The sequence below is a fragment of the Molothrus ater genome, chromosome 3 (assembly GCF_012460135.2).
Source record: "Molothrus ater isolate BHLD 08-10-18 breed brown headed cowbird chromosome 3, BPBGC_Mater_1.1, whole genome shotgun sequence".
NCBI lineage: Eukaryota > Metazoa > Chordata > Aves > Passeriformes > Icteridae > Molothrus > Molothrus ater.
The window spans coordinates 69,088,219-69,104,942 of NC_050480.2; positions in this window are offsets into that span (position 1 = coordinate 69,088,219).

Here is a 16,724-nt window from a genome sequence, read left to right on the forward strand (position 1 = left end):
ATGTTTTTGCTGCTGCTGTGTCTAGAAGTCTGTAAGCAAAAAGGACACATCACAGGGATTTGGATACATCCCTCAGCACAGGGATGCCAGATGTGACCCATGTGCTCTGCACTTCAACCAACTCTTCTGAATCAACCATAAGATCTTCAAGGCACTTAAACTTGGCAAACCCATGTTTTCTTCCCTGTTCTGGTTTCTATTTCTGATCATTTTGATTCAAGATCTGCATTTTTTTCCCCTGAAGATTGATGCTCACACAGCTGCGATAGCACCATCCTTTATGTGATTGGGGCAGGAACCAAGCTGTGAGTTATCTCCATGGTCTGATATTATGAAACTCTCGTATTTTTACACTGGAAACTCATTCCAAGGGGACAATAAGCATAAGTCAATGTGGACAGAAATAGAAGTAATAGATGAAAGTGTCTAAAATAGATTTTAAATATATATATATATATAGATATTTCTTTTTCCTTTTAAGTGCACCTTCCTGATTTCAGAGTGCATTACCTCTTAGTTCCTGTTGCCGTGAGTCAGACAATCTGTGAAATGGAGGTGCACAGACTCTACTGTTCTTGTTTCCTGCATCTGAGAGGGGAGATGAGGTAAAAGAGGAAAAAAGTAGAGATTGAGAGACTAAGAGACCCCATCTTACTCACTGCTAGGAAAAAAATGCATATCTGCTAAAAGGGGATAAAAGGAGCATACATTCCAGTCAGATGTGCCTCTTGTGCAGAATGACTAATTAAATGACATTGGTCTCTTAAAAATAGACCTTGCTTTAATGAGAAAATATTTTAGAGGTCATTTAAAAAGAAATCAAAACCCCAGGAATGATGAAGAAGGTATGATTGACTGCCTGACTGGGCTTTGTTATTTCTTAGAAATAAATCTCATTTTGGGGACAGCTTTTGAGAAGAACAGTGAAGCCTGGCTCACATACAATAGCCAGGCTCATACAAACAAGTGTGGGCCAGGGCTCACAAAGGGGCTGCAGAGGTCAGAAAACAAGTGCTGAGCGGTGTATAAGTGAGCTCAGCCTCTCATGACCCTCGGGCAAGCCCTGCTGCCCACGTGGAAGCAGGAGCCTTGGTCGGTCCCTGCCCCGGTGGCGAAGGCTCAGCTGCCCGAGCCGGGCAGCAGCCTGGGAGAGGCCAGGCAGGTCCTGGCACAGCACAGGAGCACTGTCGGTATTCTTCCCAAATGGTTTATCCCAGATTGTACCCCCCTCCTTTTACCTGTGTAATCCCTTTCCTTTGCTGAGATCATCCCCAAACCCCCACCCTGGCTCTCTGTCAATCACTCAGCATCCCATCCCCTCCATCCAGCAGTTTCGGTCCAGGTCATCGAGTGATTAGCCAGAGGCTGGGAGTCAGCCCCCCAAGCCTTGCCCCATACGCTGTGCCCCTATATGTCTATCCCCCAGCATCCATCCCTTAGAGTCACTATATGTCTCTCCCCCAGCATCCATCCCTTAGGGTCACTCATTGGTTGGTAAAATGTTATCTACTTTTGGTTTCCACCTCCCTTTAAATGTAACCTTGGCATATCTCCCGGGGCTCTCGGCAGGAGGCCCCCTGAGGTGCAGGAGCTCCTTTGGGACTCCTAATAAAACCTTGGCTTAACCCCTGCTAAGAGTCGGCCCTTTCTCTTCCACCGATGTCTCTGGTGTCTCTTGTGCTGCAAAGGCGCCAGCCCAGGTGCCCTCAGCACCCTCGGGGCACACACAGAGAGTGTCTCCCTGCCAGCCCAGGTGCCCTCAGTACCCTCGGGGCACACACAGAGAGTGTCTCCCTGTCAGCCCAGGTGCCCTCAGCACCCTCGGGGCACAGAGAGTGTCTCCCTGCCAGCCCAGGTGCCCTCAGTACCCTCGGGGCACAGAGAGTGTCTCCCTGCCAGCCCAGGTGCCCTCAGCACCCTCGGGGCACACACAGAGAGTGTCTCCCCGCTGTTGGCCATGTCGGGGCTGCCCCCGGTGTCTGCAGACTCGGGACTGGCTGGGGTTCCTGAAAGGCTCCCACAGAGACAGAGTCACCATGCAGTTCTTGTATTGCTGGAACACAGACCCCAGGCATCTGTAGTTTCCTGGCACAGGCTTTGGGGTGACAGCTGCCTGTGAGCAGTGCCCATTGAGGAACATAAGAGCTGCTGTGGTGGGTCATCTCTAGCCCAGGAGCCTGTCTCCACTGTGCCTGCCAGCTCTGGCACTGTGGGTAGGACCCTTCATTTTTTGTTCATACTTTCTAAGCCTGCTGGGTTTTGCTAAACCTTTGCTGTTTCTCTTCTGCAGTTCCCCCAGTAACACATTTGCCCCAAATAATTGTTTGTCAAACCATGTGCTCAAACACCTGCAAGATGAGATTTCTAAAAATTAGTTTATATACTGAAAACATGAAACGGATTAATGCAGAGGGGAAACGTTTGATCTCTTTCACCAAATAACCGTATCAAAAGCTCTTTTCAACGCCTTTTGTTGAAACATATAAAAGTCATGAACTCCTTGGCTGCTAGCCAGTACATCAGAGCATTGCCCAGTGTAAACTAATGTTGCTCTGTCAGTCTCCAAGGACATGAACTGACTCCTGCCATGCCTGGATGCAGCCTCCAGGGATTAACAGGGTGTTTGTATGACTGGTAACACTGTATATTCTGTAATGAAATAGGTAAATGTGTATGAAAACCTGTCAGTGAATTTGAGAGGTAGCTCCTGAAGTACAGCAGATATCTCCAAGAGAAAGAGACTGACAGATTGTCTATCTTTGAGGTGATGAATAAAGAAAGAAACCATGTATTTTTTTTTTTAAAACTTGAGAGTTTTTATTGAAAATGACACATTGGTCCCAATACATCAATTTTGATTTCCTGGTGTTTGCCAGTAAAGGCTACTCCCCAGCAAAGGAGAAGTTCCCTTCTGGTTTTGTTCTAATAACAGCAAAACTTAGTTATGGGAAATTTTCCATCTCTTTACCTGAGCTGATGGTTCAAGGAGAAAGGAATAGGTTTCCTACTTTAATATTTCCCCCTTCAGAGGTTTTCCTGCTAATTTGAAGGGGTACTGAAAATGAAAAAGTTAAAATTTTGAGAGTGCCTTGTAACTGTGGTAAGTTTATTACCACAAAGAGGTCATGGCGTGATCACTTGCTAAACACCAAGCAGGCCAAGGAAGGGTGCAGCAAGAAGAAGTTGATGGGAGAGGTTAACATTGATGAGTTTACAGGTCCCAGAACACTCACAGTGACTTACTGGGTCCCATGGCCCTGCCAGGTCAGGGGCTCACTGACCAGGAACCCCTGGGGAGCCCAGGGAGCTGCCATGCCGAGGAAATCACTGCTGAAATGGGCAGGCACATGGAAGGGAGGCAGAGGCTCCTAGAGATGTGTGGTTCACTCAGGATTGGGTGTCTCAGCAGTGTTCCACTCAGGCCAGGACAGCTGACACAGCTCCTGGAATCTGCAGGGTGGGAAGAACTCCTCAGTGGGTCCTGTAAGCAACTCCCTCTGCTCGTGTTTCACATAAATCCTCAGTTTTCCCCTCTAGTGCTTCCTTGCAGTGTTTCAGCCATGTGCATGTTCACAAGTGAACACCCAGGGTGGCTTTGAAGATTCAGCTGTCATCACTCCAGTGGTTGTTTGAGTCCAGAATCACGGCCCTTCCTTTATGCAGGCTATGGAATGAATCCACATCTCAGTAGTGTTATACTTGTCAAATACATACTGGTCCTCCTCAAAATATCACAGAATACTTGAGGGTGGAAGGGACCTCTGGTGTGATCCCCCTGCTCATGCAGGACCACCCAGAAACAGTTGCCCCAAGGTGAGTCTATGCTGAGCTTCTCAGTTTCCTGTTTTTGCAGGGGTACCTCTGAAAGTGAACCCAGCAGCTCTAGTGAGGAGCCAAGAAAGGACTGCTGGGTGTCAGATCCCATGCCCAGCTCCTTGCTGGGGCAAGATGGTGTCCAGTATAATCCTACAAAAACCTCTTCTTGGCCAGTCTTTGTCCTCCAGGAGCTGTGGCTCCTCCTGATGCTGAGGCTGTCTGCACTGTATTTTCTGTGCCACCTGGCTCCATGCACAAGTGTGTCCAGGAAGGAAATTTTGTGGGTTTGGTGTCAAAGCTTCTGCTGTGATCCCTGGAGGTTTGAGCAGTCCACTGTGCAGGAGCTGGGAGCCCTGTATCTGTTTCAGGGAGAGCCAAAAAGCTCCTTAAATGCTTGTTAACCCCAATTCAGGGTGAGCATTGGACATCCCTTCATTCTAGGACCAGCCCTAAGCTCAATCCCTTATTGACCATGCAAGAAGCTGCTGATGCTATTGCTGCTGAGTGACACTCAAGTGGCTGTTGTAAACAAAGGATGGTTAAAATTGTACATGGTATACTCTACATGGTATTTCAAGGAAAAAAAGCTCTCAATGAATAACAGGACAAGCACATTCTGTGTCTGGCATCCTGGGGGAAGCAAGCTTGTGTCTTAAAGGGTCTGAATCCAGATTATGATCTCTTATATTTACAATCTCTTGGCAAATCTTAATCAAACTGGACTTGAGGGGGAACATACAAAGAGACAGGAGCTCCTATAAGTTTCATGAAAAGGGCTGCTGAGGAGAGGAAATAAATCACCCAGAAATTATCCCTCAAAGAGGTGACAGCCTGACCTCACCATTGGTTAGCCATGGCAAAATTCCACAGGACAGAGCCTGTAGAAGCTGCAGCTGCAGGGAAAGCTACAGCCAGACTTTGCATCTTCCTGGGCACTTCAGTCAATTGATCATGGGGCAAAAATGTGGCTTTGTTAGTTCCAGTCCTTAAGGGCTACCTAAGCCAGCCTGTGGTTCTGCTTTACTCTCCAGTCTTTCTGTGCCACACTGGGAGCCCTGGGGCCCTCCTGGTCTTGGCACAGCTGCCAGACTGGTGAGAGGGCAAAATAACCAGCTCAAGGCAGTGGTGGAACCCCCTCTAATCAGTAGAATCTCAGAAAGTTGTGGTCTGTAAGAAATGTCTGTGCCTACAGTGCTGACTACTGCTGCGTTTCTCAAATACAAGAGGATTTTCTTTCCCCTTGGTACCAAAGAGTTTTATGCTGAGTTGACTGAATAAGACTTTCCAGCAGAATAATTTCCCTGAAAGATTAGGAAAGTCAAACATTTCTTAGGATCTCCATCATGTCTGAAATCTCCTTATCCTACATATGAATTACCTTTTCCCTTTTAAACTGATGCATGCACCAAAGCTGAGTCCAATGCTTTCATTCCTGCCTGCTGCCGTTTAGCTGCTCCCCTATCGAAAACTTTTTATTTACTTTTTTTATTTAAGGTGAGAGCCTGAGAGAGGTCAGCTGGAGCATAAGTGCTCTGCTTTTCCCTTTCATTAGCACAAGTGATGGCTACACATGGATTTCAAATTTGTTTCAGCTCTTACTGGGAGCTCTTTGCAGCCTGAAGCAGGGATTGATTGTCTGTGAAGAGGCGGTAACAAAGGCAGAAGTCAGGCAGGGAAGGTCTGACATGTGAGCTGTCAGGGGTGGTGTCACTGCCAGCTGACCCATCATAAGACTGCCGGGAACAGCCAAAGGGTGCCCTGCTCGGGAGGTTCTAGTGCCCTGCTCCCTGCTAGTTTGTGCTTGGAAACAGATTGACTAACATAATAGAGTGATTTTGTAATCTGTCATAATACCATAAGCTACAGATCCACAGACTTTGACCCCTCGCAGGTATAATGAGCTCCTTTATTCAGCTGCACATGCTCTCTCGATGGGGGAGAGAGAGGGGGGCTTTTTTCTAATTATATATCCAAAGCATATGTTTTGCCCAGAAACAAAGCATTATATTCATTACTGAAATCCTATAAGCTTGGCTCTTTTTATTAGCCAGTTAACTAATTGACAGTTAAGAACATGTATTAATATCATGGTGTAACCATGCAGTCACTTAATCTGACAGCTTTATTAAAATCATAGCATTGCTCCTCTAAGTTGCTACAGTGAAGGGCTGTAGCATTTGCATTAGAAACACTGGTGTTTCAAGATAGAAAGCTCAGCTGTGAAAAAAAAATCAACATCACAACACACAAAGTCTCAGCCTGGTGTTGGTCTGTTAATCCTTTGTCAGAATTGGAGAAGAGCACTAAAGGTCCTTGTATTTGTCTTTAAAAATCTGCTCAATCAATTTAAAGTAGGTTTTAGGAGCCTAAAAAACAATTTGTTTGTACATTATCCTTTTTTTCCTTACTGCATCAGAAAATTGGCAAAATGCAGAGCACTGCACATCTGAAAGAATAATGCAAACTCTGGGTGCAGTTCAGGCAGGGGGTGTGTGTCACACTGGGGACAGGGGGAGCCCAAGTCCAGCTGTGGATGTGGCACTGAACACAGCCCTTCCATTTGCTATGGTAGTTTAAAAAGGTAAATGACCTGTAAATGGAAAAGCTTAGAAAATAAATACTGGTAATGGAGTCAATGTCATCATGGTGTGATGACATTGTACAAATCAATCTTACATCCTCACCTCACAAAGTAATAACTCTCTATAGCAGCCCATGTTTGAAAAGGTTGAGGTGGCAGATTTTTGTCACGAAGCGCCTGTGCTTTCATGAGGAACGAGAATAAAAGCTCTACAGAATCACATTATTCCTTTCATTATGCTTGCACAGCCTCTGCATCTGGTTTACAGATCTTTATTACCTGGTGCCTGACATATAAGATGGAGAATACAAAACAGCTCTGGTTTTGTCAGAATGATAGTTACAGAGGGGGGGAAGAAAGGAAAAAAAGATGGAAATCAGTGAAGGAAAAATAAATATGAAAACACAGAATGGTATTTTTACCAGTTGTTACTTCAACAGATTGACAGAGTCATGGTGGAAAACCCAAGAAGCTTTAAAATGCCCCCCCCACTGAGCAGCAAGGCTGCCCACTGTGGGCCTGCCTTCTCTGCTGCAGCTGTGAGAGCTGTGCTTGGCTGGGCTGGAGCTACTGGTGATTCACCCTGTGGTCAGGACCACCTGGAGCGGTGGCCTGGCTTTATTCATAGCAAAGATGTGCATGTCTCCATCCCTGCCAGGGTGGGCTAAATCCCTTCTCTCTGCACTCCCTGCCCTCTGTGCCTGGAATGCCCATGACCATTATTTTAGCTCAGCACACAGAGGACCAGAGTCCAGCACCAAAGGCCTACAAAAGAGGCTTCACCCCCTTCTTCATTTATTGCAGACTTCCCATCTTTTACCATGGGCAGCATTGAAGTGAATGTCACAGAACTGTGTAGCCAGACCGAACCCACAGCCAATTCCTGTTGTATGAAAGATCTCATCTGGAATGGTTGGGACCAAGTGGAAATTACCTTGGCAGGGGAAGATGGATTTGGGCTGGACATTTCTGATACAGAAGCAGAAAAGTCAAAGTGTCTTCAAGCAGTTGTTGATTACACTGCAGCCAAGAAGACTGGAAAAAACAAGTAATCTTTTGAAGCAAAGAACCCTCTCAATCGGAAATGGGCTGAAGTCAGTGGGTACACATGAGTACAAGCACACGTTGGTGCTTTCACTGGCTAGAGGCTATCAGAAGAGAGCACATGAGCCTTGCCACCTCCTGCAGACTACTGCCCCCTTCTCTGCTGTATCTATTTAGTGCTACAGTGCTAGAGATGTTCAGGGGTATGTCCTAGCCTAGCCCTTTTAGCAGCCACCCATGGATCTATTGTTGCCCATCTAATTCCTTAGTCAACTTGACTAAGGACATTTGACTCCCCCAGGTTTATGTAGCTGCCAGCAACAGAATTGCACTGCCACCAGCCTAACAAATGTCTCTTTTAAACCAAGCTCCTACTTGTTTCCTCCAGTCTCCCCCATACTGATGTTTGCTGATGCAATATTTGTGAGTCGCTCTTCCATCTGGCTGTTGCTACCAAAGCTTTCTAAACCTCTAGTATGTCCCCTCAGCCATCTCCTCTGCAGAACTCCAGCCTTCCTCCAAGCTCCCCATGAGGTGATCTTTAGATAATCTCCTTGATCATTTCAGTTGCCCTTTCCCATCATTCCTCTAGCTCTACATACAGGGGTATAGGTCAATAGGTGTCTGCTCCAGCTACCAATGTAAGTGTAGATCAGTTCAGCCAGCAGGAACAATTTTCACAGTCCTTTTTATTCTTGTCAGGACATCTACTAGGATTCAATCTTAATGAAAAAGAATTTTCATTCTTTGCCTTCTGAAATGTTCATCTAACCCCAGACAATGTTGCTCCTTAAAATGAAGCAATGGACAAAGTAAAGCAGAGAGTGGTAGTTAATTAAAAATCATAAATGAAAGCTGACAAAAACTCTCTGGAAGTCAATACAAGCCGCTGTGCATAATACTGGTGACCAGTGACAGGACCCAAGAGAATGGCCTGAAGTTGTATCAGGGGAGGATTAGTTTAGATATCAGGAAAAGGTTCTTCACCCAGAGGATGGGTGGGCACTGTAACAGGCTCCTCAGGGGAATGGTCACAGCACCAAGCCTGACTGAATTCAAGAGATGTTTGGACAACACTCTCAGGCACATGGTGGGATTCTTGGTCCAGTGCAGGGCCACAAGCTGGAGTCCATGATCCTTGTGGGTCCCCTCCAACTCAGAACATTGTCTGGTTCTAATTTATTATTTATCACATTCAAGGTTTTACAACTATTTCTTGGACAAATCTTTCACAGGTAGCAGCCAGGCAATGGTGTCAATGTGAATTTTTCCTGACCACTGGCAGCATGATTATGATCCTAATAAATAAAATGTCAAGGAAAGCCTTTTTTAAACATTCCAACAACATCTGTTAAAAAAGCCCAGCCATGGTGAACAGATGGCTGCTGTATATTGGGGCAGACTTGTGGGGAGGACCATAATATCACACTTCCCGAGCAATTTCTGAGCAGCAGAGGAGAAAGCAATACCTGTAATGCGAAATCAGAGGTAAAATGAATTAGGTGGTGATAACCCTTGAAAAAGAAAAGGTATTTTGTGAGTTTCTGTGCAAAGACCATTTGAGCTCTAAGCTTCATAATCAGCTTGGAAAATAGTTTAACCCACAGGAATCTTTGTGACTTATTTCTGTTTTCCTGAGTTTGCAAGGTCAACTATCAAAACAGATATAGTTTGGAGACCTTTGAGTGACAAGCAGTGAGCATAATTTACAAATTATTTTCTGTTTCTACAGACAGTGCTATTGCATCATTTTTAGGTCACGTTTAACAATATGGCATAAAATAGTTAATTTAAACAAAAATGGGAAACTGAGAGGGGAAAAAGGGGGGTACGGACTTTTCAGATAATCCACTTACTGCATCTTTGTTGTGCCTATCCTCATAATACCCCTGAGTCCCAGTTGCTGGATTTAGCTGTAACACTTACCAACTTCCAGAGAAGCAGCAGCTGTGCCATAGCTTTCATTGCTAATATTCCTGGAATTAGTGCCCCATAAAGCCCTGTGGCAAAGCCTGCACCTCCTCAAGGTGTGGGCTGCTCGTGGCTGCTCCCTTTGTGCAGCTGGGTGAAAGGCAGAGAAAAGGGGAATGAAAGAGAAGAAGGAAGGAAGGATCCAGGAAGGATTCCAGGAAGGAAGGATTCCACGAAGGAAGGATTCCAGGAAGGATTCAGGAAAGAAGGAAAGAAAGAAAGAAAGAAAGAAAGAAAGAAAGAAAGAAAGAAAGAAAGAAAGAAAGAAAGAAAGAAAGAAAGAAAGAAAGAAAGAAAGAAAGAAAGAAAGAAAGAAAGAAAGAAAGAAAGAAAGAAAGAAAGAAAGAAAGAAAGAAAGAAAGAAAGAAAGAAAGAAAGAAAGAAAGAAAGAAAGAAAGAAAGAAAGAAAGAAAGAAAGAAAGAAAAAAAAGGCATAGGCCCTAGGTCAGTGGGAAACCCTCAGCTTCAGTATTACATCCTCACAGTTACTCCCTAGAAGCGACAGCAAAGAACAAAGTAGGCCAAAATGCCAACCAAATTGATTCCTGATGGAACTCAACCACTGGATTTCTGCTAAGGGTAAAATTCCAGGAAGTCACAGCCCAAATGTTACAGATGAGCATATAAGGTGCTTAAGCTCTTATCTTCCCACTTAACTGGCTCTTCTGGCACTGCACTTTATTCAGGAGCACTGTGGGGTTTTGAGCTGCCACTAACCTCTGCACTACTGAGGTACAAGCTGCCAGCACTTTGCTCTAGGACCTGTTTCCTGAATTTGCTACCTCTCAGCAGGAATACCCCACAATTTACTCCCATCTGAAACTACCCATTGGATGAAGTTCTGCAGTATTCAGCACACTGCCCAGGAAAGCTCCCTTTTCCCATTGTCATGGTTTTCCCTGGAATACAGTTAACTTTCTTCACAGTATCTGATATGAGGAGGGTATAATTCGATTTGTGCTGGAAACAGAGCTGATAATTCAGGGATATTTTAGTTCTGCTGAGCAGCACCTGCACAGAGTCAAAGCCTTTTCTGCCTCCCATCCCACCCCACCAGAGAGGGGCCTGCACAAGGAGTTGGGAGAGGACACAGCCCAGACAATTGACCTCAACTGACCAAAGGGATTGCCCATGTCATGTGGCATCATGCTCAGCATGTAAAGCTGGGGAAGAAGGAGAAGGAAGAGGGTATTTGAAATGATGGTGTTTGTCTTCCCAAGTCACTGTTAAGTGTGATGGAGCCCTGCTCTCCCGGAGTGGCCGAACACCTGCCTGCCCACGGGAAACAATAAATAAATTCCTTGTTTTGTTTTGTTTTGCTTGCATGTATGGCTTTTGCTTTACATGTTCAACTGTCTGTATCCCATGGGTTTTCTCCCTTCTACTCTCTTGATTCTCCTCCCCATACTACCAGGAGTGAGTGAGTGGCTGCACAGGACAGAGTTGCCAGCTGAAACCAGCCCTTGTTCCATCACCGATGTGCTTGTCCTCGGTGTTTTTTTCTGTAATGGGGTTAACATGCTCCAAGCAATCATAGTAGGGATGATAGATGTATTATATAGCAATTGCTCACCCCCTTCTTACCGATGCCCAGCCAGACCATGGGCAGTGCCCCCAGTTTATTTAAGGAATTGCACTGTGACATAAATAAAGCCAGCTGCATATCTTTCCCCTCTGCAAACCAACTGGATTCACCTTGTCCTTCAGCAGTTAGCTGGGGTTAAACCATGGCATCCATCCTACAGGCTTCTTCACTTTCCCCATCCCATTCCTATTGGTCTGGCACAATCTTTGTTCCTAGCCAGGAGTGGATCTATGGGGGTATTTGTGGAAATTGCACAAAAATGTTAGGAAGCATGCCAAGGAAATAATAAAATATTTTCTTACCACTGTTGGGAAGCAAATTGAACGTTGGGGTGTACAAGAATGGGACAATTCCAAGAGGGAGCTACACTCCTGTAGGCAGTCCAAGAAAAACATGGGACCTTTCTTCCTTGTATGGTCATGTTAGAGCTCCTCTATGGCTCTGGACAACACTTGTTTTATTCCCAGAGGAAAAACAACAGGGTTCATGGCTCCTCAGGGTGGTCACACTAAACTTTTGACTGGAAGTAATTGGAAGAATGGACCATTTTGTGTCACAGGACAGACACAGAGAAAGAACATTTCTAAAATAGCTGGGCCAAACACAAAGGCTCCTGTGCGACACTGCTTGCAGTGTGGATCAGGAGCAGAACCAGAACAGGAACTGTGAGCCCACCCAACATGGCTGGGCAGCCTGAGTGGATCCTAGCCACACACAGTGCAGATCCTGGTGCCTTTCAGCTTTTCCATGGTGACAGATTCTTCTGAAGCCCTCACAAAGAGCTGTTTTGTTAGCAATGCCCATTTCAATGAAATATGCCATGTAAACCTGTTCATCTTCTCTCTCTCTCACCTTTCTTTTGTTGCTTTGATGGCCCAGATATGCTAGTCTTATGCAATGCCATGTTCCATTTTATTGGGAATTAATATATCTACAAAAATGGCAAATCATTGGAAATTCATCATCTTCTCATCAGACTTGTTTGGCAGCAGCATAAGCTGAAGAATGTGCCAGCTTTGTGTTGGATTGCCATTGCTGTAGAAGTTTGTAGAAATTTAGCACTAGCAGCATAAACATTAATAGCCAGAGTGCACAAAGCCTGTAGACTGTGGCACATGAATTGTAACAACCATATTACAATAAGCCAAATAGCTAACTAAAGAATTGACCAAAACATCCATAAGAAAATGTTAAATGGGATGTAGAAGCACTGTTTACTGGATAAGATAACCATCTAGTACTGAAACAGCAAGAAAATCAAACCAGTGCAATACCAGCAGATCCCAGACCCCAATATTATGAAATTGCTGCATGAGGGATGGGGAATTTAGATTGTAAGGAAATAATTGCCCAGGGATCTCTCTGTTCAGGGTCCCTCTTCAGAGGCACCCAGCTTGAGCTGTAGTGCTATTAATAAAAAGGACTGTGTAGAAGAATCTCTTTCCAGTCTATTGATTCGGTGAAAGCCTGGAGTTGAACCCTTCTGTGGTGGCTGCTGTGTGTAATTTCCATAGCAGTTTGGGGACCCAGTGGGACTCAAGGCATCCAGCACTAGATGTTGGATGCTCTGGTCTCCAAATGTCCAGCTGCTGGCATCACCTGAGAAATTTGGGGACAGGAGACACTGACTGATGAGTGCTAAAATTCCAGCACTAAATTCTGGATAGTCTGTCTTCAAGTGGGTTCAAATTCCAGCTCAGAAGCATGGTAGGAGAGGTGAGCATGGCTTGATCAGAGTAAGGCACACAAATTTGGCATACAGGTATGGGGAATGTACCCAGCATAGGGAAAGGGATACCTTGAACTGAGGTATAATTTAGTGGAACATATTAGAGCTTGTGGAGAACCTGAAGTGAACTGGACCAAAGTACAGGAATGTGGGCAGAGGATACAGGAACAGCTTAGTGATATTGGGGATGATCATAGTGGGATTTATTAAAGCACAGAGGAATGACCACACAGAACTAACAATGAACTAGTGGCAGGAGTATTTGTTGATCACTCCAGATATATAGAAATACTTTAAAGAACATATGGCTGGGTGGCAAGGGAGGACATTACAAAAGACCCCAAGTTTTATGGTTATGTTTATGTGTTACATGTTTATGTTTGATGGATGGGAAGAAACACACACAGAGCTGAACTTGCAAAGTAAAAGAAACAGGAAAAGCTGCAAGAGGCTACTCTTTAAGTGGCAGTACTTGCAAAGAGTTTAGAGCTCAGAGGTGAAGGAAGGGATTTCTCCCTTGAAGAGAGGGCAGAGGTAGGTCAGATAGCAGATTTGAAAAATATTTAGAAGATTTGTAATTAAATGGGAGGAAAAGTGTCATTACTTTGTGAAACTTGGTCACTGGCAAAGAAAATGCCCACTGCATACAAGGGGGCATCTTGGAGAGCTGGTCATGGGAGATGTAAGACAGGAATCATGAAGTAATCTGCAATGACTGAAGGCAAGAACTCAGAATACTGTGGAAATCCGAGTTTATGGGATGTGGAAATTACTGTAAGAAATAGGAAATAAAGGAATGTGGAGAAGATTTGTATTAGGAGAAGTATCCCTGTCTTTTTTTATTAGGAAGAGATCTCCTCCAAACCCTGGATGTACAATTGCATCTATCATTCGGAGTCCTGATTTGACAATCACGGGTGAATGTGTAACATCTGAGGCTCAGGAGCCCGATCTGGAGATGCCTAAAGCCCTGGCAGGGGCGCCCAGGGCGATGCGGAGTCAGTCGGGACCTGACGCGAGGCTGCCGAAACGCGCCTGAAACCAAAGGGAGGCGCGCCCTCTGCTGAGAGCAGCATCCCATCCCCGGGAGCGCAGGGAAAGGTCATCCGAACCAAGCACGCCTCGTCCAAGGAATCTTGGAAGCGGCTGGATTCCCACGTAAAACCCCACTGCTACCAGCTGGAAAAAAAAACCAGACTGGATAAAGATGGGGATCCTGCGTTTCAATTTATTCCAGATTTGAGAGCAATGAACCAGCATGTCTCACGCCCCTCAGTGCCAGATCCCTCTCCTGCACTCATGCAAATCATGTACTGGGCTACATGTTTTATTGTGACTGATCTAAATGCAGTGTTCTTCAGTATTCCCACAGATGAAGAAAGCCATCCCTTGTTTGCATTCACTTGGAAGAGACTTCAGCTGATGTGATCTTCTCTTTTAGAGGGGTTTAATGGGCCTTTCACTATATTTTCTTGGATATTAAAAGAAGATTTAAATGATTCTGAGTTACCTGTTGGCTTAATTTTAGTGCAATATGTAGATAATTTATTTCTAACACCTAGTAGAAATTGCAATTACTGTTTGAAAGATATTAAACATTTATGTACTGCCTTAGCAACCAAGGGCACATCTCTCTCCAAGCTCCAGCTGTGTCAAATAGGAGTAAAATATCTGCAATTTGTTTTAAAGGAAGGACAGCAAGTAATAGATACAGAAAGAGTAAAGGTATAATTTAAATTTTTGGCCAGTTAAAAAACCCCACAACCAGCTATGAGGATTCTTAGGTGCAGCTGGGTTTTGCCAACTGTGGATAGCAGGATAAGTGAAACTAATGTAATCTCTGGCAGAAACAACAGAAAATTAAGAAACAGAACCCATTACATGGGGGTCAGAATGGGAAAAAGCCTTTAGAGCTATAAAAGGGCCCTTGGTTTTGGCTCCAGCTTTACGACTTCCAGACTACACAAAGCCTTTTGATCTGTATATATGTACAAAAAAAGAGTGGGTAGTGGAGTATTAATCCAGAAATTAGGACCTCATCGAAGACCTGTGACATTTTATTTTGTCCAGGTGGCAGCTGGAGCTCCAACATACATTAGATCCGTGTCAGTGGCAGCTACAATAGGGGAAAAAACTCCATCTTTAGAATTAGGGCAGCCAATATACAATCTATGCGCTGCGTAAATTTGAATTACTTCACAAGCACTAAAGACACAAGCTGTGTGTGTCACAGCTTGTGCACAATGTGCACAGAAATACAAACTAACTCTTTTAAATGTAAATGTGTGATTCCACCCTGGCAACACTATTACCAGTACTGGGAGAAAGGGAAGAGCTCCACTGATGTGACGTGGTAATCCAGACTATTAGTGAGGCACGAGCAGATCACAGACAGACAAAACCCAGGTCTTGTTTTATCCACAGATGGATCACCCTACTGTTTGCATAGGCAGCAAAAGCCTGGCTACACAGTTGTGGAACAGTGGCAGGTTGCAGATGCCAGAGCCCTTCCAGCAACAGTTAGTGCTTAAGGGGCAGAGTTAATTGCCTTAGCCTGAGCAGCAATGCCTGGGAAGCAGAAAGTGAGTATTCATACAGGTTCTAAGTGTGCTTTTGGCATATGCCACACAATATTGTGGAAGAACAGGGGTGTCCCACCTCCTTAGGAAAAGGTGTGGCTAATGGAACAGAAATTTGGGACTTGTTGGACACAATCCAATTTCCCAAAGAAATTGCTGTGGTTTGCTGTCCATTCTGTACAGGGGACACTACTGTAATCACCAAGAGAATGTCTTAACTGGTGCAGCAGCCACAGTTCATCAACCTGCAGTGAGCATCATGGCAGTTACTTCAGATAAGAGCTCATGGACTGATGTTGGCCATCCAGAAGGATTATGACCAATCAGGCGTGACAAGTGAAGAAAAGGAACTGTGGAAAAAGTTGGAACAAGTGCAAGACTGAAGATGGAATATGAGGAATAGGGACAAAACCTGTCTTACTGAAGAAATAACTGATAACTCAGTGGTTCCATGATGAAGCTCAGGGAAGAATGGAAGTGGTGGCCAATCAAGTACAACAAGTATGGGCAGATCTGCGTGTCTACACAGCTGCAAAAAGAGTTACTAATACCTGTCCCACCTGTCATAAATTATTACCTATAAAATTGATTTGTGAAATCAACCACAAGCATTTTTCCCATTCCAAAGATTGCACATAGATTACATGGATATGGCTGCAGCATATGGATATAAACACTCACTAGCGATAGCAGCTTAATTTTATTAGCTTCACAAGGGGGGGCATGCACAATCAATAATACCAGTTGTTGCATGTACATTGACCAGAGTGGAAGGACTTCAGCCAATGTCCAAAGTTGTGGGAACAAGTAAAATTAATGCAAAAAAAAGAAAAAAAAAAAGACAATATTTGGTCACTTCTTCACCAATACTTTAGCAAGAAATATTGGCTCACCTCCTGGGTATCAGATGAGAAGCTTGGGCAAAATGAATTCTTTATAGGTTATTCATTTTTATGATGATCTTTGAAATAATGTTCGTTTGTATTAAATGTGGTAACTCTTGCTGTACTCAACACATTAGGGTATTCTGCTCCCATATAAGAGCAATGTTAATAAAAACAAAGGGAGGACTTCTGTAGAAAATGTTAGTTTCAACTTAGCAGTAGCAGCTTAAACATTAATAGCTAGACTATGCAAAGCCTGTAGATTGTGGTATATGTGCTGTGACATCCACATTACAGCATGCCAAGTAGCTAACTGCAGAACCAGAGAAAAGAGCCTAAGAGGATGTGAAACAGGATACAGAACCACTGTATATTGTCTAAGGAGATGCCCACTTAGTACTGTCGACTCCCAAAACAGCAAGAAAAATCAATAAAAAGTAAGAAGCTCCCAGATTCCAATATTACAATTGGTCCTAGCTGTCACATGAGGAGTGAACTTAGATTGTGAAGGTGTAATTGCCAAGGATTTCTTTGT